Raw genomic sequence first — 24,650 nt, 5'->3', positions numbered from 1 at the left:
ACAAGACAGTATATTGAAAAATGAACTTTACAACTTTGGTGCGGGGGGGGGTGGGGGAGGGCAGGAGGGGGTTGGGGGAGAAGACGGGAAGGGATGGGAAAGGGAAACAACGGAGGAGGCAACAATGCTTGATAAGAAATGTACTCATTCCCTTGCCCATGTAAATTGTAAACCCCTCTGTATGGTATTTTCACAATAAAAAAAATCATATGCTATTATCAAACAGGATTCATTCCAGGGATACAAAGCAGGTTCAATATATGCAAGTCAATTAATGCAATTTAACACATCAGTAGGAGTAAGGACAAGAAGTACATGATTATTTCCTAAATCTTAAAGTATTATCTGCTCTTAGTTCTTCGAATTTAGGCTTTAGAGCATTGGCATTTACTGATTGCTTTTCATAGCATAGCCCTCTTTTTTTAATGACTTGTTTTTATTGTTCACATGTCATATCAAATACCACATCAATGATATTCCTCTTCATTTGTCTGCTTTGTGTGAAAAACAAGGTCATTCTTTGTTACAGTCTTCCGTTTCTTTCTATGAGAAGATTTACTGATAGAATAAAACAGAGGAAATGACTTACTGAAATGACTCTGGTTTCAGTCTGCATCGACCAGAGTGTAATATTCACAAAACCAGTGACATAGGTTTTTAGCACCTATTTTGCCTACCTCCTAGCTAGCACACACACATGTAATGGGTAGTAAAACCCAGTCTTCAGTTTGGAGTTGATATACTTTCTTATTATGAAATATCTCTTAAAAAGGAGGTGTTTAACAAAGAGTGCTCACTAGCAAAGATCTAGCTATATTCTTCAGTGCTGTTCCAGTTTAAAAGATTCAGTCCCTTTATTTCTTTAGGAATTAAATATTGGTTTTAGGTGGTAGTCTCTGTAAACATCTCAATCACATTGCTTTTCTTTCCTTCTCAGAACAGTCAAAGATAGATAAGAATTTATTATGAAAATTGGCTATACAATTATGGAAGCCGAGAAACCTCTTTATCGGCTGTGGGCCAACTGGAGAACCAGAGAAGTCAGTGGTATAACTGATTCTGAGTTTGAAGCCCTGACAAACAGGAAGGTTGCTACTCTAGATTTCCAAAGCCCACAAACCAGACACTCAGATTTCCAATGTCCCCGATGAAGATAAGACTTTTGATTTTACTCTTTCTTTGTTTTTGGTTCTATCAGAACTTACAGTTTGTCTTAATCTTTACTAAATCTACGTGTGTATACTGTTCTGGAGGCTCTTAGACACTACCAGGGGACAAAATGTTTTATGAACCATCTGATCATCCCTTAACCCTGTCAAATTCACACCAAGGAAAAAGAATGATTTAAAAAAAAAAATAACAATGAATATAGACAGCCCTTGATTTCTGGGGAATTTGCAATTATATGAACTTCATTTCTTGTGGAAAAAGAGGAATCATACCTTGATATAACAGTTTCCAGAGGTAAATAGGCAAAAAGCACATATTCTTTTCTCATTCCTTAGATCTCATGGCCTCGTTTGGTGGTATGACAGTGTTATCTTGGCTGCCTGCTCTCAGATGCCATCCCAGATACAGCTGGGAAGTCTGAAGTGATCAGCATTTAACTAGCAATCACCCCAGTTCTTTTGTCTGTCACTGGGAGTCAGAATGAGCATCTGGACTTCTACATTTACTTATTAGGTGAGTTAGAGTAAGTATATTACTTAATCTCTCTCAGCCTGAGAGATAACATTCATCCTTCCCACTTAATGTATGAATTCTTTTGTATTTGCTTTTTAATATAATTTTATTGTTATTATTAAGGCGCTGTACAGAGGGATTTCCATTTCAAAAGTCAGTTCATGAGTATATTTTGGTCAATGTCATCCATTCCTTTTCTTTCCCCCAACTTCTCCTACTGTCCCTGCCCACACATTGCATAGTACATTTTCACATAGTGAAATTCTTATTTAAAAATATTTTTAAAGGATTGAGTCATAAAACATAAACATATGCATATTAATAGAGTATGATGAGAATTTTTTTAAACAGCTGTAGGTCTTGATCTCAGGGCCTAGGGGCTGTCCCTGAGCTCTTTTGCTCAAGGCTAGTGCTTTACCATTTTGAGCCATAACTCTATACTTTCTGTTTTTGAGTGGTTAATTGGAAATTAGAATCTCCTGGGCACTTTTCTGCCTGGACTGGTTTTGAACCCTGATCTTCAGATCTGAGCCTCTGAAGTAGCTAGAATTACAGGTGTGAGCCACCGGTGCCCTGCTTCATGAGATGTTTTGATATATGACACATTGTATATGATAGTATTATATTTTTTTCAATAACCTGTCATCTCCTCATGATGAAAACATTGTTATATTTGGTTTATTATTGTATTTAACCTCTTCTGTTTCTGTGTTATGCTCTTCTAATTGTATGCAAGTTGTTAGAGGTGCCCAATTGGATTCTTAGAGCTTACAGAAATGAGTGCTTGTCTCAATACTCTTATGACTGTAAACTACTCAAAATCAGTATATGACCCTGTTATTCTGCAAACTTATTTACTTCCCCCAACACATTTGCTTGCATCCAACAATTCATACAACTAGAAGTAATAAATTGAGCCATTCCAGTCTTAGCAATGCTGGTACTCTTTATAACAGACTAAATTTCCCACATGCCCTTGTACCTAAGTTGTCTAAACTAATAAGACCTAAAAACTAACTGCCAGGTATTTGGGGAAATTTCTAAGAAGGGGAATTGGAGTCCTTCATGATTTCACTGAGTAGCTCAACTTCCTTGCCACTGCTAACTCTAACCTTCTGTTCTTGAAAATCATAATCCATTATTTGCTGAGCTCTTCAGCTCAAGGCAAGCAACTCTACCACTTGAGCCACAGCACCACTTTTGGCTTTCTGGTGGTTAATTGGAGATAAGAGTCTCAAGGATTTTCCTGCCTAGGCTGGCTTTCCATTGTGATTCAGAACTCAGCCTCTTGAGTAGCTAGGATTACAGCCACCCATACTTGGCAGGAGTCACTTTTTAATAATTGTATCTAAATGTACTTCTACCTGCAGTAATGGCTGGTTTGGATAATATTATTCCCAGGAGCGTCTGTTTTAGTTTTCCTTTGCAACTATAACAAAATATCACTCAGAGGCCTAAACAACATTAACTATCTTATAGCTCAAGAGGTTGGAAGGGCAACAGTGAATCTCAGTGAGTTGAAATTCTGCTCTTAGCAGGAATTTGTTTCTTTCCGAGGCTCAAGGAGAGATGTGTATTGTATTTTGCAGCTTTCAGAGTTCATTTATTCCTAGGCTTGTGGTGACTTTTCTCTGTCTTCAAAGCCAGGAACAGCACTTCTCTCTGTGACTTTCTTTTGTGGCTACATCTTCTTCAGCTTGACTTCCACATCCACTTTTAAGGCTCTCATGATTGTATTTGCCTAGCCTGGAGGATTTAGTATAGTCTTTCTATTTCCTGATACATGGATTGATGTTCTTAATTTCAGCTGTGTTTAGGCTTGCAGGAAGAATACTGTGGCATGGCAGAAACAGGAATGGAATGAGTATAGCATATACAGGCCACAAAGTAGCAAGGATTTCCCTAAATGGATACAATCTAGGAGAAAGGCAGCGAACAGAGCCTCTTTGAGTCCTCAGAAAGAACCAACAGTGTCAACACCAGTTTTGATTTCTATACTGTAGAACAGGGAATAAATACATTTCTGTTTTTTTCAAATATATTTTTCAAAGCCACACAGTCTATGGTATTTATTATCACAGTTTAGCAGTGTCTTCCAACCCTGACTCTGGTTTTAGCCATAAAACTTTGGCCAATTGAATATTAGCAAATGTGATGCAAACAGAGTAATTAAAAAGCAAGATTGTGGTATTGGACTTGCTTTTCATTTTGAATAAAATAATATAAGAACAGAGCTTACTGACACTCATTTGTGTCATCATAGGTAAGCCAACAACCATCTCTCAGTCAAAAATGTAAAAAGGTCCAATCAGATCCAACAGACTTATAGTCAAAACCCAATTGATTTTAACCTGTGCGCAATAAGGAAGGGCCTTTTTGCTGTTGTGGTAGTCATGGATTTTTCTGATAATTTATTATGTGGTATTATTAGGACAGTAAGCCATTGATAAAGAGAACGATAGCAGGAGTTAAGTGATAGTAACACCTGAAGTACCACTGTGGAAGCCAGATCGCAAAACCCTACACCAAACACATTTTAGGCTTCCACTTTTCACAACCTCTGCTACTAAAATGTAGTTTGAGTGATATGCTCTTTTTGAAGAGCCTGTTTTTTTCAGTCCAATTTTTGGTGCTAATTAAACTAGAATCATGATTCTAGTGTTGATTGTTAACTTCATGCTATAGCCAAGTGATCTGACCTCACTGTTTTATTTCATTCAGTACAAAAATGGGAAGGAATGATATCTAAGTCAAAAATCTAGTTTGATAACTAAATAAGGTATCTAATTAGTACTTAGCCCAGATTCTTTCTAACCACAATCAAACTTGAAGACAATCAAGCACACATAATTAAAATCTCAGTAACTGAGATTCTTCTCAGTTACTAACACATCATAGGCATCCTTTAAATCTCTTTATTGACTGTGAAGGGAAAACATTTTGTAACATATGAATAACTATGCACATATGAATAACTTTATATAAAAACTTAACTGTGCATATGTATTTACTTATGTATATACATTATGTATGTATACTTATGTACATATACACATACATTTATCAATTGTATAGTGCCCTTCTAATATATATGTATGTATCTTTCCTCACATCTATTTATTTATTTGTTTATTTAGTCAGTCACGGGGCATGAACTCAGGACCTGGGCACTGTTCCTGAGCTTTTTTTGCTCAAGGTTAGTGCTCTACCACTTTGAGCCACAGTGCCACTTCCAATTTGCTGGTGATTAATTGGAGATAAAATTCTTATGGACTTTTCGGTCCGGGCTGGCTTGGAACTAGGATCCTCAGATCTCAGCCTCCTGAGTAGTTACAGATGTGAGCCACCAGCACCTGTCTACATTTCCTCACTTTTACATGGAAAAACAGAACCTATGAGAGAATGATTTGCTCAGAATTGCACATCTTTAAACTTTTCATCAAAGTCCACTGAGAGCTGCGATGTGATCTGATTCTTTATTGTCTTTGTTGATGTGGAGCATTTCACCCTTTAAAGTGGAGGAGGCAGCATGAACTTTTGGAGAACCTGACCACTAGGTGGCAGTGGCTCACATTTACAGTAGAGGTAATCCCGGGTAGTGAGCCAGCCTAGAGTTGGAGGTAGATGGCGGATTGCCGTTTTCATGATCCTGTATCCTATCATCATCAAATCACACTGAAAAAGCAAGGCTCTGGTGTTTTGACACAGAACATTAATAACGTAAGTGATGGAAAACCTGAGAACTGAAAATGCCACCCTGGCCTTAAACCCCAGCCCTGAGACCCACTCCTACACACCAATTCCAAGGCTAGAATGGCCAGTGAACAAGATTAACTGTTCTGAACTGCAGGGTGATCACTTTCCTATCCTGGCTTGGGATTCCTTTTTATTTTGAAATTAAAAAAATGAGCCATATAGAAAAACAAGGGAGGTTACCATTTGTAAATGCATTTGTTCTCAGGCATCTCTGATTTTCCACCCTTCCCTTTATTTGAACTCAGACCTAACACTCCTTACTATCTTCTCATCAATACAGCAAAAATGGGGGTCTGATGCATGAGCAGGCATATCCAGGGCATTGTCAAATACCCTCCCCACCTCCCTTTCCTTTGCTCAAAGATGTGTGCTCCCTGCAATAGACATTGGGGAAGCCTTGGTGCTGGTAAAACATTTTCCACCACTCCCTGACTGCTTTAGGTTTTTTCTTTAAGGCTGTGCTCCTGGGAACAGGACTCTAGCAATGAAATAATTGCCCAGCACTTAGGACTGTGGGGTTTCATGCGTTTAAATCAATGTAATCCAGTGTTTCAAATCACTCCACAAACAGTAGTTTCTTGGTGGGAATGCTTTTGTGTTCTCCCAAAAGGAGTGTATGATCAAATGTATTGGGGAATGATGAGCTGACAGTAGCATCTGACTTCTAAAACCTATTAATTCACTGTTATTTAATGACCTTCTTAGAGAAGGACATATAATTTGAGTGATGATTATATGACAGCTACCATCTTTGTTTCCAAATTTAGTTTTAGTTTTAGTTTGTTTTATTTTCTCAGATAACTTAGTGGGATTTCCCAGGACTCTAGGGTTCTTCTCAGGGTAGTGTGGGGAAATGGTGGTCGGATTGATTGCGTGTTGTATTACTATTCTTTTCTGTTGCTGCATATAAAAGAAAACTCTCTAAACATAGTCTCATGGAAAAACATATTGCACTCTAAAATCATATTGCACTCAAGATTCCATAGGCCAGGAATTTGACAAAGGTAGAGCAGCAAGAGGCTATCTCTGTACCAGGATATGGAGCTTCTTAGCTGGCAAGGCTCCAGTGCTCTGGGTGATTTGGCTGGTGAGAATCATCATCTGCTTCTTTTATTCACCTGTTTGCAGGAGGAGGAGTCTAGCTCTGCCTGCTGGCAGGAAGGTATCCATGGTGCAGTGGTATCCATAGAGGTTTCCTGCAGCTGTTGGACACCTTCACACCATGGTCACTGAATTACAAAAGTGAGTATTCTTGAGATAACCAGGTCAAAATAGTGTCATTGTATATGATCTTGCCTTGGAAGGCATCGAGTACACTGCATCTATAGTCACAAGTTTACCTGGACTCAGGAGAAAGGCAAAATATCCACACCTCCCTTGTAAGAAGATCACATCGAGCGGGAGCTGTGGTGGCCATGTTGAGAAAACACCATCTTTGGGATACATCTTAACACTTTATTTTCAAGAATCCTCTGATGAGCAATTGGTTGAGCAACGATAGTTGAGACCTGTATCTCTTTAATATCAAACACTGCCTTTATGGAGTAATACTACAGAATGTTAAAGCTAGAAGGGAACGTACAGAGATCCACTGGTCACAAAGTGTAACTTGCATTTCTGAAAGGAGGCTATGCAACAAGGACCTGAGGTTATCCAAACTTACAAAAACTATTTTGAAGACACTCACAGTCTATCAGGGGACACACAAAGTTCTCAATAAAACAAATTATAAGTACAGAGGGAGTACCTTGGAGTTAGGCAAACCATGTTTCAAAGACACGGAGAGGTAGTTGTGGGATATGGGAGATTAAAAGGGGCACGCGAGGCAATAAGGAGCTGGCTTGGGCATTCCACTGTACAGACTTCTCTGAGAAGAAGTGGGGTGGGGGAGTGGAGGGGCATTCTGTGTTTTAACGAAGCCAACGGATTTATACATAGAGTTCAAGGTTGGGAGTAAATATGACTGAAGAGTGGATGGCTGACTCCATAGAAAAGTGATTTCAATTCTGCCCTGTATTCCATAGAAAGCCAGGTTAAAGATTTTGATCTCAGAAGTGACAGTGTTGGACTTTTGGTCTTTGAAAGATCCTCTGCTATAATGTTGAAGAGAGACCACTAGTTGGAGTGAGAGACAGTAATCTGGAGGTGATTCTTATGACGCACTGAGGAAATTGATGAGCTCTAGAATTTGAGCATTGGTCATAGGAGTAGAATGGAAGGAAAGGGTGTGGATACTAATGAAGGCGATGCATGAATGAATGCATGGGAAGCATGCAAAATAAAGCTTGAAACAAGCACTCAAAAGCGTAAACTATGACTGGGATTTCAAAGGTAGAAAGGGATCTATGGGAATGAGGAAGGGCTGCACATTGTTATTGAAATTATTATCTGAGTTACTGGTGGTGAATAAGAGGAAAAGGATGTATGAGAAGCCATCACCCTTTGGTTTGGTAACTAGAAGCCATCGATACAGGAAATAAAAGAAAAAGTAGGAGACATATAATGAGTACATTGGGGCATATGGATTTAATTGTCTCAGTAGTCCCACAGAAGTAAATTTCAGTACTTTGCTGGAAATATAGACCTGAAATACAGGAGAAAAGTTGGCTTATCCTAAGGATTTGTTAATCAGTACTGAATGCCGATGGCAGTTGTAGTATAATAATAATAGGTCATAAATCTAATGGTTTAGATATTTGTTTCATCCCTTTCCCATTTTACTCATCACCCTCATATGTCTCTGGGCTCCTTATTTTCTCAGTATTCTTTTAGAAACATGCTTTAGCATATCCCTTAAATCAGGGTGTTATTATATAGAAGAGAATCTGGCAAATTCAACACCTTAATATGCTTGAGTAAGAAAAAGCCCCACACTCCAATTTAATAGAATTCCATTGCCCTTTTCAAGAATTAGAAAAAGTTTTATGTTTATTGTTTCCAAGAATTATTTTTATTTTTAAGAATTATAATTTCCCATACTCGGATTACTTTGTAAAATCCAAAGCAATGGGGTGAAAGCATTTTTAAAAATTATTGCTTTTTCTTGGTCAACATAAATGAGCACTTTGCTCAAGAAATTCTATATTAATTCATCACTAATAATGCTAGGTACAGAGAGATGATAGAGCAGAAAGCTCTAGTTTTCAGGTTTTTTTGACTCACAATGTGTGTAAGGTCTGCCCCTTGGCTAGGTAGAGGGAAGAGAATCTCTGGTTTGGGATGAGGTAATTAGGTAGAATAGGCAAGTACTAGAGATCCTTCATTTTGTATGGGTGGCAGACACCACAGGTCCCATAGATTTCCTTCAACCATGTTGTCATAGTTTGGATATGTTCCCCAAATTTTGTCTGTTAGAAAATTAGACCTCATGTAACATTGTTGGGAAGTGGGAAGTATTTATTCAATAGCATTATTGTAGGAAAAGGTGACTACTATAAGAGTGAATTTGTTATAAAAGCTAGTTCAGCCAGACAGCAATGGCGCACTCCTGAAATCCTAGGTACTTGGGATGCTGAGACCAGAAAGAATTCAATTCAGAGCCAGCCCTGGCAGTAAAATCTGTGAGACCTCATCTCCAGCTAACCAGCAAAAATGTCATGTTTAAATTGTGGCTCAAGTGGTAGAGCTCCAGCTGTAAGTAAGAAAATAGCCAAAGCAACTGAACTCAAGCCCTGGTACCAACACACACACACACACACACACACACACACACACACACGTGAGTTCAGTTGCCAAATGCTTTTGTTCTCACATCTCTTTATCTCTCTCCCTCATCAAAGGACTTAAAATATTTTAATAATCGTCCTTACCAACACGGTAATGCCAATGTTTTCAGTGATTGTACATATCGATCACATAGACAATTGGAACAAAACATTCAGAGAAGCGCCTGCTCTATCCAGAGCCTCTTCTTTTTGCTAGTTTTTGCCAATGCATAAGGAAGACAAAAAGTCAAAGCAATCAGCTTTCCAACAGATGATTTTTAAATATTAACCATAAGATTCTTTCAAATATTATGAGCAAGAATGAAAGCATAGCATAATGGTAACAAAGATAAAATAATAACAATGTATGCCAGAAGTTTTCAACAAACCAATAATACAAGTCCATGATGGGGGAGGGGAAGGGAAGATCAACAAATGTTACCATGAAAAGAACTGCTAATGGTTGACTTTCAGATGCCTTTAGAGACACTGCAGGTAGGGGGCAGCACTGTCCAAAGTCAGTTCTGAATGAAACGTGTCTATTTTGGCAGAATTCTTATTTAAATAAAACGTAACAGATTTCTTTACTGCAGACTTCTCAGACCCTACATACAACTATCTACATTGTAAGTCTAGAAGTCTAAACTTAGTTAATCAATCCATTCTTCCTTCAGAGAAAATGTGCTACTCATGAAACAAACTATTGAAAAATAATAATCTGGCTACTGCAGTTGACTTAGGTTCAATTCTAGCTGATGGTGCTTGCTTCTTTCTCATCTCACTGAAGTATATATAGACAGGAGATAATGTCAGGAGATAATTTAAGAGAACTACTGCTTCTCACAGTGTTTAAAGCATTATGATAAATATTACTGGGTTGTGAATTTAAAAAAAAATAGAGCAATGGCTTGTAAAAGACAAGCTGGTGTGACTGCAATCTACAGACTCCCAAAATCCTCAGCATATTGGATAACAGCTAACATTTTGGTCTTTTTGTTTAACAAACATCTTTCTCTATAAAAGTAAAATACGGAATTATGTTCTGTTACTTTCACCTTAGAAGGAAAGGATGTGTGTCCTAAACTATAATTTAAGGTGTTTAACTTGTAGCACCTACCATAATTTTCCAGTGTGCGTTCACTTTGACACTGTAAATCATTCCAGAAATGTCAGAGAACTCTGAAGTTGTTCAAAAATGTTTGGTCTTTTGGGGATATAATGAAAAAGTTCATGAAAATGGCTATGCAGATATCTAGTTAGGAAACTGACATTTAAAAAAAATATCTAGCTAGAAAAATTTAGGTTTAATAGGGTTTATGCATTCTTAGATTCAGATGTCAAAAATGTTCAGAAAATGTTGCATCTACATTGAACATGTATAGACTTTTTTCTTGTCATTATTCTAAAACAATATAGTATTTATACACCTATACATTTATAATGATTGGATATTGTAAATGATCTGAAATGATTTAAAGTACAGGGGAGGATGTATTTAGGTTACATAAGAATATTATTATTTTGTTTAAAGGACATGGGCATCCTTGGATTCTAACAATTGCAGGAATTCCTAGGACCAATCTTTTATTGATACTGAATTAAAACCGCATAAATATAATATATATACATAATTTGATACTCAATCTTATATAAAATACAAATTTTCTTTAGATGAATACTATGCAAAATTTTTTCCATGATGATGGAAATATTTGCTTCGTTTGTTGACTGATAGTGTAAACACTGGCTACTGTGCCTATCAAATGCTTAATAATGTAGGTATTGTCATTAAGGCATTGGATTTTCTTTTTATTAATAAGTTTTTTTATTGTGAAAATACTGTATAGAGGGGTTACAATCACATGAGCAAGATAATGAATACATTTCTTATCAAGCATTGTTGCCTCCTCCTTTGTTTTTCCCTACCATCCCTGCCCTCCCATCTCCACAACTACACTCCGTGCACCCCTCCGCTCCCCCCCACACCCATGCCAAAGTTGTAAAGTTTGTTTTTCAACATAACGTCTTGTTCATTTCATGGTTGCAATGGCCCCACCTGTATCCCTGTTTAAATGATTTGTTTTTTCTCTTCCCCTCCACAAATTATACCAACATCAAATACAGTGAAAACAGGGGTTATACCATGGGGAAGGGACATACAAAGCAACAAAAAATATCACCTTATAAATATGTTAGAAACAAATTTAACTTAATTACACTTAATTTAAAACACTACAAAGGAATTGAGTAGCAGATCTAAATGTAATTGTTTAATCTATAAATTTTATAGAAAAAATACGGAGTGTTTGTGAACTTGATTTAGGTGAAAATTCTTTACACAGGACAGAAAAACATACCAAAATCAATTAACTACTCAACTGGTGAAAGAAACAAACAAAGATAACTGGATTATACCAAATTATTTAAGTTTGCTGTTCAAAAGATTCCACAAAAAAGACATGCTCTGGTATAGGAGAAAATATTTGAAAAAATATACTTGATAAAAGGCATTGATTTCAAATATAAAAGAACTCTGATAACTGTAATTTAAAATATTCAACAAAAGAGTGAAATAGATATTTGTCCAAAGAAGAAAATTTAAACAACTAAGAAAACACTTCACTGGAAACAGGTAAGTGCTATTTAAAAGCACAATGAAATCCATGTCACAACATACCTATTTGCAATGGCTACAGTTAGCAAGATAGACATTAGTCAATGTTGATGAGAACTCAGAGAAAGTGGATTTCTTATTCACTGATGGTAGGAATATAGAATGATATAACTACTCTAGAAAAATCTATCTAACAGTCCCTTTAACAGTTAAATGTATCTTTACATAAACTCCATTCACAAGGAAACAGGTCCACACAATGGTCTGTAAATTTTCATGGATGAATTCACTATACTGTATTTTACAGTAGTCTTAAACTAGAAGCATTCCAAAGTTCATCCATTGTGAATAGATAAACCAAATGAAGGCTATGCCAACAGAATACCATCCAGACATGAAGGAATTAAGTAGTAATACAATACAGATGAACCTTAAAAATACCACTCTACATGAAGGAAACTAGACAGCAAAGATTGCCCTTTGTGGGATTTAATTTATATGACATTTCTGGGAAAAGCAAAGGCAAAAGCCTTTTCAGAAACAGATGCTTTTACAATGGTTGTTTGTAGTCAGTAGTTTAAATTAAAAGGGACATTTTAGAACTGGAGTAATCGGATTGTTTATGTCTTCTCCAAGAATTCATGTTGAAACTAGTTCCTCATGCAACAATATGAAGGTGTGGGGAGGTTAAGGAGATGATTATGTCACAAAGCCTTTGTCCTCACAAATAGATTAAAACCTTCCACAAGTGTTCTAGAGTACCAGTTTGCCCTTTCTGTCCCTTCTACCTCCGGAGGACAGTGCTTTTCTATGTTGGTTCCATCCCTAGGCACCATCTTGAAACAGACAGCAGCCCACACCAAGCACCAAACCTGTTACGATCATGGGCTTCTGAGATTCCAGAAATGGTGAGGGATTCATTTTTATTATTTATAAACTATCTGCTCTCAAGTATTTTTGTGATAGCAACACAGAGACTAAGATTAAGAGCATTTTCATAGAAGGGAAATGTGCTAAAATTCTGAGGGCCGTGCATGTGCCTGCACACACTTTACAAAAACACCCGTTACTGTTTTGTCACCAAAGCATACACGTGGGCAACTTTCATCTACAGAGAAAGATAGGGTTATACTAATGACTTCTGAGCTGCCCTGAACTTTTTTTTTAAAAGAGTTTGTTGTATGAGTAGAATTGACAGTCTTTTTCCTACAAAGTTCTGTTGATAAAAGTGTTGGTCTGTGTGATCAGCCCCTTTTCCCTCTTGACTTCCCAACCATGTTTCTGTTGCATAGAAGCAGTTGTAATTAAAACATAAACAAATGAGCATGACCGTTCTAATTTCACCTTAGTTACAAAAGACAACAGGGCAGATTTGATCTCCAGTCTGAAATTTGCTGAACCCTGGTTTGAGGTATTAGAGATGGGAGTGAAGACACTACCCAACATATTGGGGCAGAGGTAAGTGACTGGGCAATCAGTCCTAAGTCTACCAGTTTGGTTTAACTCAACAAACACTTATTAGACATTGATCATAAGGATGGAAATAGAGTGGTTTATGCTACTGTTCTCTCTTTTTTACTTCAACGGATGCTTTTGGCTTAATCACTGATAAGGTGTCCATACCATCACAAAACCCTCAACACAGAATTTCAGCTGGCTGTTATCAGTGAGTTGGGATTGCGGTGTGAGACAAAATTCATTTGTCTTCCTTCAAACATTGTGTCAGTGACTGTGCATGGTGATTAGTACACTAGGTTTAGTTCTTATTATCTATTATTAGTTCTTATTATCTTAATTCTTATTATTCAAGAGCTCAGAATCCAGTGCCAGTTTCCTAGGTCAACTCATGTAATGCCTGTGACATTCTCAAGTGGGAATTTAGGATCTCATCCAATCTTTCTCTCTGGATTATTACAAGAATCAAATAAGCCTCTGTGGGTGAAAAACATACTGTAAGTGGAAAAATATTGGGAAATCTGGCCTTACATATGTCTGCTACTTGTTTAATAATACATGCAATCATCTAAGAGGTGTTTATCATGCTCCTTTTTGTTTCTTAAAAATTGGGCAGCAATAAGAATGAGGATAAAATTCCTGCAAACTTTCAAGGTTTATGTGAAAACATTCAGCAACTGGGACACAAGGAAATTATCCACCTCTAAAAGTGACTTTATTTTGAGAAATTGGGCCAAACATTTCACTTCTACAAAGCGGATGTGTGAATTGTGTTGCCTAAGGTGTCGCGTGCTCTCAAGTCTTACAGACGCCAGGTGTCAAATCTGTCTGAAATAGTTCCTAAAGGACAGGGATCTAAACACAGTAATAGTAAAAGACATTTTTAGTGGAGCCTGCCATGGGTAGGAACCTTCAAGGGAAGTCTCTGAGAGACCTCAGGGGACTGTAATGCTCTCTGATTTCAAGTAACAGGAGCCAATTTGGGCTCACCGAAGGGAAGACAGAGAACTTTATTTTAAAGAGGAAAGCTTGAGGTACTGTTGGGAAAGATGAAGGGGGCCAGATGGAAAGGAAATGGGAGACAAGAGAAGATAACAGAGTGACTAAGATCAAAATGTTTTATATACATGTACGAAAGTGTCACCGTGAAACTCATTATTTTGTACAACCAGCAAATACAAATTTTCAAACCCTAAACTAAATAAATAAGTCATGTACCTGAAAAAAAATTTAGAAAGGAAGGTTTGCTTTGCTTTTAGAACTCAAGGGCAATAATAATGCAGCTCAACCCCCAGGCGGTGACTTAAAGCAGAAATAAGACTGAGAACTTCCTAGGTAGCATTGTATTCTTTCTCTCTGGTGGTTTTAAGTCTTGCTTATTTCTCTTCTTTACCCTGTTTTTTTTTCCTCTACAGGTCTGGTGTATCAAAGGTGAAGCTGTAGCTCCTAAATTTCTTTGTGCTAGTGAACTTAAATCTCTTGACTAGTAGTTTAAAGTCCAAAATGCCCAGAGATGGAATGATATGACCAGATGCTTACTTTGAGTCAATCAAGTGCTGAAGGAGATGTCAGGAATACCTTTCAATACCTTTCAGTGAGTTAAAAGGTTATAGAATATTTAAAAAAGAGAAATTGACTTATGTATGGAATGCTCACATATAGAGTATTAATTTCAAGCTTCCAAGTGAAAAGATGCTTCCTTTCTGCTTAACTTTTGATGGCTGTAGTATTTTGGTATAAAACTTTGTTTAGAGAATGTGGTGATCTTCTCCACTTACGCTCCAGTTTCAGAGATGGCGATCTTTCTCTGAGTCTTTATCCCAAACCTTGTTTTCCCAGCCTATCCCCTCCCCAGAGTGGACTATCAATTTCTATATGTGAATCATGAAACCAGGGTTGCTTCAGGTCTCAGTATGTGGGTAATATGATATACAATTGTGTAAAGTCCTTCGGAAAACAAATGTGTGTGTTGCAGTTTTCCCTTCTAAAACTAATGAAAAATCTTTCCATTTGGGTGAGTTCTTAGACCACTGTACCTTGTATAAATTTTTGTTTCTCAACAAGTACATTGGCAGGCTTTGGAAGGAAGAAAGGTTCTTCCTTGTTTTTTTATGATCATTTCTTCTGTCACTAGAACACTGCTGGGCACTTAGCATTTCCCTTACAAGTATTTTCCAAAGATGATCTCACAAGAAATACATTATTGTTTGGGAGAGAATTCTTATTAAAAGTTGGACAAACAGCTTTTTTGGCGAGCCAAAAAATGACCACCCCATCCTCACCATAACATGACATAGATGTCTGACCTGATTTTTCTGGAAATTCTCAATGTTGCTTTATATAACAAAACAAGACAAAACAAAACATCTTTTTAGATGTAATAAAGTTAGGCATTCTCTATTATGAGCTGGATGCACTATGATAATACTGCTTTGACTTTCTGAGACTAAAAGTATTGGGTCTTGAAGTCAAGGGAATTGCACTTAGTGGGCAAGTATTGGTCCACTTGTTCAATGACCCCAGTCCTTTCTGCTTTATTTTTCAAGTAGCATCTTAACAGTTTTTTTTTCCGGGGTTAGCCTTAGACCCTAATCTTTCTATTAGTTGGACCCTTCTAATTATGTCTTTGCCTCTAGTAGGTGGAATTACAGGCGTGAGCCACCAAACTGTGTGTTTTTTTAAGTTATTGTGGGTTCTTACTAATGTTTTGCACAAGTGTCTCTGCCTACTGAGTAGCTAGAATTACAAATGTGAGCCAGCATGACAGCTGTCACAACACATCTTTCTTTGTGTGTGTGTGAGAATACCATACAGAGGAGTTACAATTACATGGGCAAGATAACGAGTACATTTCTTATCAAGCATTGTTGCCTCCTCCTTTGTTTCCCCTTCCCATCCCTTCCCATACTCCCCCAGCCCCCACCCAATCCTCCTCCCTGCCCCCCACCAAAGTTGTAAAGCTCATTTTTCGACATAACGACTTGTACATTTCATTGTTGCAATGGGTCCACCTGTATCCCTAGTTAAACGATTTGTTTTTCCCCTTCCCCTCCACAAACTATACCAACATCAAATACAGTGAAAGCATGGGTTATACTGTGGGGGAGGGACATACAAAGCAACATAGAAATCATCTTATAAATATATTAGAAACAATTGCATGAAAGGAAAAAAAAAACAAAAAAAATTGAATATTTATCTTGGGGTGCATTCCCCTAACATCAACTTATCTGACCTTTTCGGCTTGACTCAGACATATATAGTTATTGCAAATAAGGGAAACCATGGGACCTATGTTTCTTTGGGCCTGGCTTACTTCACTTCATATAATTTTTTCCAAATCTTTCCATTTCCTAACAAATGGGGCAATGCCATTCTTTCTGATGGAGGCATAGAATTCCATTGTGTATATATACCACATTTTCTTGACTGAGGGGCATCTGGGTTGGTTCCATATCTTAGCTATGGAAATAATGCTGCAATAAACATAGTTGTGCTGGTAGCTTTAGTGTGGTCTTGTTTGTGATCATTTGGGTAAATGCCCCAAAGTGGGATTGCTGGGTCTTAGGGGAGGCTCTATGTGGAGTCTTTTGAGGAACCTCTATACCGCTTTCCAAAGAAACAACACATCTTATAAAGAATACAGGAATAGTGGTCAGAGACAACTGAAAGGGTCATGTGATTACAGAAGTGGTGTGCAAAGGTCCATAGGCCAAGGAATACAGGTTGCCACTAAAAACAGAAAAAGCTGAAAACTCCAAATGTAAGAACCATTTTTCCATTTCTTGTCAACCTCCACCCCCAGTCCTGAATTCCTACCCTCTAGCTACATAGGCAGAATGCTGTCCACCTGTTCCTGAGCATAGCAGAAGAATATCCCCACCCCTAATGATCTTTGAGCTTCTGTAAATCAGCTTGCTTCTTTGTCAGCTGCCACCTGTGTGTGGTTCTGGCTTTTATAAACCCTGCCCCATTGGAGTTCTCTGCTGCTCTTAGATCTGAGGTAGCCCAGGACCAGGCAGTAGCTGGCCAGCTAATAAAATTCCTTTGTCACCTTTGACATGCTTCCGTGGATTTCTTGACTCCAAAATCATTTCACCAAATACATAAATACATCCTCTACTGAGAGCCTTTAGCAAAAGCAATTGCTTCTAGCACTTTGACTTTTATCCATTGTCACAAATACAACCAGAGAACACAAGTTGAAGGCCAAATCCAGCCAGCATATCAGTTTTGTTTTGTCCACATACTGTCTTGAGCAAGGGAAACAGAACCGAGACAACCTTTAAAAACTTGCATATTGAACATAAATATCTCATGATTTGATTTTTTTGAGACCAACAAAACCAAACCAAACATTTCCCCATCCCCAGCGATCTAGAACAGAGTCCACTTTTTGTTGTTGTTTTGTGGCAAGTGTTAGCTGAAACCGAGTAGTGGCTGTCCTTCTATTAGCTGGGATTTATGCCTGTTAGTTTCATTCTCCATCCCTGTGGTCTCTCTCACTGAGTCTGAGTTATGAAGTTTGCATTTTATTCTGTGTAGAACACAAATAGTCCTCTGTACTCACATCTGTATGCAGAGAAGGCTGCATATTTTAAAATAGAAGACTCATGATTGGCATAGGATTCTACTAAGATACTCACTTAAGGGAACTCTGAGTAAGGGGACATTTTAGGCACTCTGCTTTCTTTTGCCACCTTTCTGTAAATTTTGTACCATACCAGAATTTAAAATGGATTTTTTCCATTAAAAATGAAATCAAGTATATTTCTTTATGAAAGTGGTAAAGGTTAATAATATTAAATATTCAACCATGGTGTTTTGCCATTGACAGAAGACCCATTTGACAGAGATCTATTTCACTCATTGCATTCCTCTTTAGATTTCTCCAAGTCATGCTTTTGTAGCATTTTTCCAGGGAAAGATTATAAGGCACAGAGTGGAAAAGTAACTTCCCTAGGTGGTTGGAGAAACACTAAATGTCTAGTCAACATTTCTCTCTTTTTTCCTCTGCTGTGATGGAGATTAGGAGCATGAACAAGGTTCATATTTGTGATGCAGTGAGAATCGCATTTACCTGTCTAAAGTCCTTTATTTGCAAAGAGAAGTAGCCCTAACTCAGAACTGCCTGCTCACTCGCTTTCCCTCTCTATTTTATTTTCTACTTACCTCATTTATATTTTATATCAGGTGCATAGGGAGACATTTGACATTTGTCCAAATACCAAATGTACCTTGGATTTCATTACTTACATATTAGCAAACTCCAGCTATGCTAGGAAACATTTTCTCTGAAAGCAGAAAGGATTGAGAGGGTCAAGCTCAAGGCAGACTGGGCGTGGCTGAGCGCCAGCCCTTGCTGATGCTACTGGGTAAATGCTGAAGCAGGAATTCTCTGTCTGCTTCTGCCCTGCTGAGAGCTAGGATTAAAAGACTTAAGTGAATTTGAGAGGTTATGACTGATTCTAGAATGCTGTCCATTCATAGTCTTTGTGATGAAGCCATTATGTAGCTGGTTCAGAGCTGATCAGAAGGCCAAGGCCAGGCTGGTGTTAGACTAAACAGACTCAGAAAAGGGCTGGTTACCGACCTTCTTCTGTTTATATCTCTGCAAGGTTATTTCCATACCAAGAGCCTTCTCTAGAACCTAAAGTGATGAGAATATGAAAGTATAATGCTAAGGACCTTGAACACTTTATTGAGCATTTTCAATGTGTTCATGTAATTTATATACAAAGAGGAATGCAAAGTGTTTTTCAAGCATGATTAATTCTTAATCAGAGGATTCTGAGGTCCTGAGACATAAAAACAACTTGTCTAGAATCACCAGGGAAGCACTGAAGAGTTGTAAGTAGATCCCAGGTCTCTTAGCTCAGTGCTGTACTTTCCTGCCTCTGCTGAGGCACAGGATGACACTAAGGATGGACTAACTAGTTTGAAATCTGGAAGATATGTCTACATTAATATAGGCAGTCTGGTGCCCTTAGTATCAGGAAAGGCTGTAAAATGGATGGTGTGCCTTAAATCTCAATACCACCACTGTTTAACAGCTGTTGTGATATAGATACACATTATATAATCCATATGAGCTTCAGTTTCTTCTAGAAAATGAATGTAGTAATGAGACCCACTTTGAAGGCCTAGAGAGAGAATTAAATATGTTAATAAATATTGCTTATTTGGCTCCTAGCAGCTGCTATATAAATAAATGTTACTAAGAGATAATTGAATTATTATCCCTACTTTGAAGATGAGGGAAGAAACTTGGAGAGTTCATAGTTTCCACAATAGAACACGCAAAGGGGTCAGCTGAGATTTGGAATCACATCTTGGCTCTCTGCAACACTATCATCTATTGGACTATCTACCTGAAACTTGGAATGTTTTTCAGACAAGTACTCTTTGCAAATCCTTTGTTATACACACAAAGTTTGTATGTCTGTGTTGGTATTTTGATGGGTCTTAGATTTTTCCCCCCATTTTCTCCTTGGAAGATCTTGTTTTGAATTTTTTTCCTTCCTATTTTTTAGAAAGAAATTGAGGAACATCAGTTATGTAATATCTGAACTCAAAAAGCTGCCTGGATTACATTGGTAAGTACCAACACTGAATGCAAAAAGAGAACACTTTCTTTGAAATGGGCAAACCTCTTTGCCTTGGTGTTTTCACTTCACCATGTAAAATAATTGAAGCTTGAGTGGAAAAGTGAGGCATTTAACCCCACACTGATCAACAAGCCTATAGTTCCAAGAAAGCAATAAAAACACTGTGTTCTGCTGAGGAGTTTTAGACATGGTCTCCAGATCCTCATAGGAACAAAACATGGGTGCTCAGGACATTTGTTTGCTTTCAGAAATCTGATTCAAACCTGTTGTCTGTAGTTATTCAGGATCCACACTGTTCTTTATGAATTTGCCTATTTTATATAAGCCCTTAATACATAAAAGAATATCAATGAGCATTATGGAAGAAAGTGTCTAGGAACTGAATTATTCAAAGAAAAGTTAAAGGAATCATTAATTTTCAGGTTGGAAACCAAAATATAGTTGCATTCCTGATGGGAATGCATTCAAATAGAAAAGTTATTAATTTTTTGTAGGGGATCATTTCAGACGAAACATCTGGATGGGACTTTGAGGGAAAAACAATCACTTCAGTTTCAATCAATCTAAGTCAGTCCACAAATGGTACCTCCTATATTACACAGGAGTAAATAAAGCAAATACAAGCCCTATACCCCAGAGATATACATTATTATTATTACTATTATTATTATCACCAGGGCTGTAGTCTAGTTTTGGTGTGGTAAAGTGGTAGAAAATATAGGGGTATGCGATAGTTTGTATGTGGCAGCTAGCTATAGTTAAACGAGTTAATTTAGCAGTTAAATGTTTTCCTGGCATAGTGGAGGAGAGTCCACAGAGATGTTAAAAATAAGGAGCATGGGTTTCTAATTCTGATCCTCTATCAAGCAGCCTGCATGACCTCAGGTGTTCACGTTCCATCAAGCAAATGGCAAACATTGAACTCATGGCCTTCCACTGTCTTCATTTCAGGAGTTTATATAATTTTCATTTTGTCTTTATATCTTTGCATGGTCAAAAATACAACTGTAGCTGTTCCTTTTTTTTTTTCCTTTGATCGCAGGGCTTGAACTCTGGCCCTGAGCGCTGTCCCTGAGCTCTTCAGCTCAAGGCAAGCACTCTACCACTTGAGTTACAGCTCCACTTCTGGTTTTCTGGTGGTTTAATGGAGATAAGAGTTTCACAGACTTTCCTGCCCAGGCTGGCTTTGGACCTTGATCCTCAGATCTCAGCCTCCTGAGTAGCTAGGATTACAGGCGTGAGCCACCAGCACCAGGCCTGTAGCTATTCTTGAAGGACAAAGCAGATGATTCATAAGACAAGCCTACGAATTTAATGTGTAGTAAATTTGAGAGTTTCAACTTAGTTGGGGGAAAAAGCCATTTGGGAGAACAATCCTTGATACCCAGGTGCTAGAAAATATATTAGCCATAGTGTTTACCTAGATTTTTCAATGTCATAAGATAGATTTCCTGGAGGTTTGAGCTGCAAGCCGAGAAGACATGCTGAGCTTCCTGAGAATAAGGTATTTTTTTTTTTTTAATGTAGACTGATCGACAGAGAACACAGGCACAATTTACAGAAGCGGTAACTTCCAGAAATCATAGACAATTTTACAGAAATAATTTTTTGCTAGTTACATTTTAGTTATATTTTATATGGAAAAAATAGACCAATAAAACCTGATGAGACTCTTATCTGAAATTTTCAAATTAACCATGGGCACAAGTAATACTTACAGATAGCACTTTAAATGGATCACTAATAACTTTCTGTTAGATTTATGATAATAACTTTCTGTTAGACTTATGAAAATATACATTCGTGTGTTTTGGGAAAGTAGTTCAAAACGGTTGAAAATTCTAAGGCTCTATATCTTTGGTAGATAATATTTTTGATCTTTAACATTGTTCCAAAGTGACTGAGTTCAGTGGCTCATGCCTGAAACCCTAGCTACTCAGAAAGTGGAGACAAAGAGAAATGTGGGCAGCCTAGGCAAAAAGTTCAAGAGACCTCATTTCCTTCAATAAAAAGCTGAGTTTGGTAACATGCCCCTGTGATCTCAGCTAAGAAGCTTAAATAAGATTATATTATGGTGCAGGCTGGCCCAAGCATAAATGTGAAAGCCTATTTATTTAAAAATTTATTTAAAAATAACTTAAAGCCAAAAAGGGCCAGGGATGTAGAATGATTGGTAAAATGCTTGCCAAGAAAGCACAAGGTCTTGAGTTCAAAACATCAGTATCATCAAAAAAAGTATTGCAGAGTAGAAGTAAAATAAAGACTTAACAGCTTGAAAAGCAGTTTTAGGCATGATCACTTTTTAGTGTTTACTGAAATGCCCTTTCCAATTTTTTCTTTTCTCTTCCCTCTTTCTTTCTTTCTTTCTTTCCTTTTCTTTCTTTCTTTCTTTCTTTCTTTCTTTCTTTCTTTCTTTCTTTCTTTCTTTCTTTCTTTCTTTCTTTCTTTCTTTCTTTCTTTCTTTCTTTCTTTCTTGACAGGGTCTTTTTGGGTAACCCCAGGCTAGAGCTGAACTTATGATGTTCCTGCATCTGTATTCTAAGTACCGGGATTACAGGCATGTGTCACCATGCCTGGTTCTTTTTTACTGGCCTGAAAGAAATTGTATTTAGAAAAATGCTTGGGGAAGTGATAAAAAGCAGATAAAGAAAGAGCCCAGGAAATACAGCTATTCTCTCCTGGCTTCCAATTCTTTTCAAGAGAAATATCTCACTGAAAAGCTAATTGGAAAGTCAGTGGAATGCAGCCAATTAAGTTGCCTGATGGTGGGTCCCATGAACTTCGTTTCCCTTCCCATTGATGGAAGGAGATTCTTGTTTACTTGGCACAGTGACAGGTGAGAACCTTCCTGACTGAGAGGGAGTGTTAATAGGAGACTGAACTTCATTGGGACTAACGTGCTAGGATATTTCCATTGCTTTTGCAGTTGAACAGCTACAGACTCCAATGAACGTTTCTTACTTGTGTTCTAATGCCAATTAGAAGTAGAAATAGTTGAATCGTGGTATTTTAGGTTTCAAATTCTGAATTATTTCTTGGCTTCTTAGCGTGTATACCTCTCACTCTGCTTCCCCCCTCGAGTATTGTTGATGTTACCAACTTCGGACATCAGTAATAAACAGTGTGGCCTTCACTTAGGTTCCTTTGCTGGTTGCCTCTCAATAATTAAGCAATAAGACCAGAGCTCTACAACATAAAGAAACAGCAGCAGGGCCTTGCAGGGCTGTTCATTCTGATAGGAGGTTGTGTTCCATTTGGTCCTCTTACCTAATCATCTTAACTTCCTTCTAAGTCTTACATTCCTCATCTCTGTTATCAAGGGGTTTACTATAAATGGTACTATATTTCCATGTATTTCAGTATTTATAATTTCTTTGGGATAGGCCCTTAGAGTATTTTCTAGTTCTTTATATAAATATTTAATACATGGTTGTAAACTACAGTCACCTGCTGCAAGGTAGATCTCTTAGAATTCATCTAAGAGAGGTTTTCCAAACTACTCTTTCCAGTTATATTTAAAAGAGGAATCTATTGTGAACTTAGCTTTTGATTCTTTGATTAAAAGGGATGGAAAGTAATATATTGGATTCTGGACATTTTCTTGCATTTTATGCTATTTCTTGCCTCCACATTAAATTCTGTGTTTTCAAGATTTTAAATCCCCAGGTACATGACAGGTTTCTTATATGAGACCATTGAACTGCAGCTAAAATTTTTTCACTAGTCTACTTGTCCAATGAGAAAATATAGTTGACTGTAGGGAAAACATAGATCATTTGTCAACCTCTTTCCCTAACTGGACATTCTATCTATTTCCCATGAAAAGTACAGTACACTGTTTTGTTGATCAAATTTATTGACTACCAATTAAAATATATTTGTTAAAATGCAGCCACTTTAATTTTCAGTTTATAGGATCTCTGCCCAGTAATCATATGCTACAGATAATTGATCAGAAAGAATATTTGTGTCCTTAACTGACCTATTGTAAAGAAGCTGTTGAAGATACAAATGATGTAAGGCTGCTATGCCTGGTTCGCTCACCAGTGTAAAGAAGGAAGTGGGTTCATTGATTATAGTTCTCAAAATCTATAGGGATTGATTATTCTCAGGTTCCTTGTCAACATTTGTGTTCATTCACGACTTCTCTATTATTTAGATTTTGGCTGTTTTGTTTTGTTTTAGTGCCTGTACTGGCCTTCATGCTCCCCCTTAGCTTTGTTTTGCTGTAGGCAGGAACTCTATTGCTTGAACCATACCTTTTCTTCTGATTTTCTGGTTAAGTGGAGGTTAAGAGGTTCAAGGACTTTTCTGCAACAGCTGATTTTGAATCTGGATCTTCAGATCTCAGCCTTCTAAGTAGTTAGGAACACCAGAATGAACCACCAGTACCTAGCCTACTAGTCAGTTTTGAAATACAGTTTGATTAATATCCTTATTACAGATATATGTTTTTTGTCATTGCAGTTGATTTTTTAGATTATTGACAATATTCTGTAATTAAACACAGATATGCATCCATGCTCACATTTATCCCTCAATAGACATAGCTAGCATCAAAATAACTCTTTTAACTGGCCAAGTTGGTACATTAGAAAATAATTCATTTACATCAAGCTAGGCTGCCTCCAAATTTCTTTTACAATAAATGAAATAAAAATCCAAACATTAAAATGATATCACATTGATTAATCTTGGTCACAAAACAGATAGTGTTGGCTAAGGACTCAAGGCTGTTACTCTACAGAGACTAAACACTGTCAAGTGAGTCGTACAGATATTTGAACATTCACTTCCAGAAAAGTTTTTACACCTGAATATAACAGTAAC

This window comes from Dipodomys ordii, unplaced genomic scaffold, assembly GCF_000151885.1.
Source record: "Dipodomys ordii isolate 6190 unplaced genomic scaffold, Dord_2.0 Scaffold46, whole genome shotgun sequence".
In the NCBI taxonomy this organism is placed as follows: domain Eukaryota; kingdom Metazoa; phylum Chordata; class Mammalia; order Rodentia; family Heteromyidae; genus Dipodomys; species Dipodomys ordii.
This window is presented reverse-complemented; position numbering follows the sequence as displayed.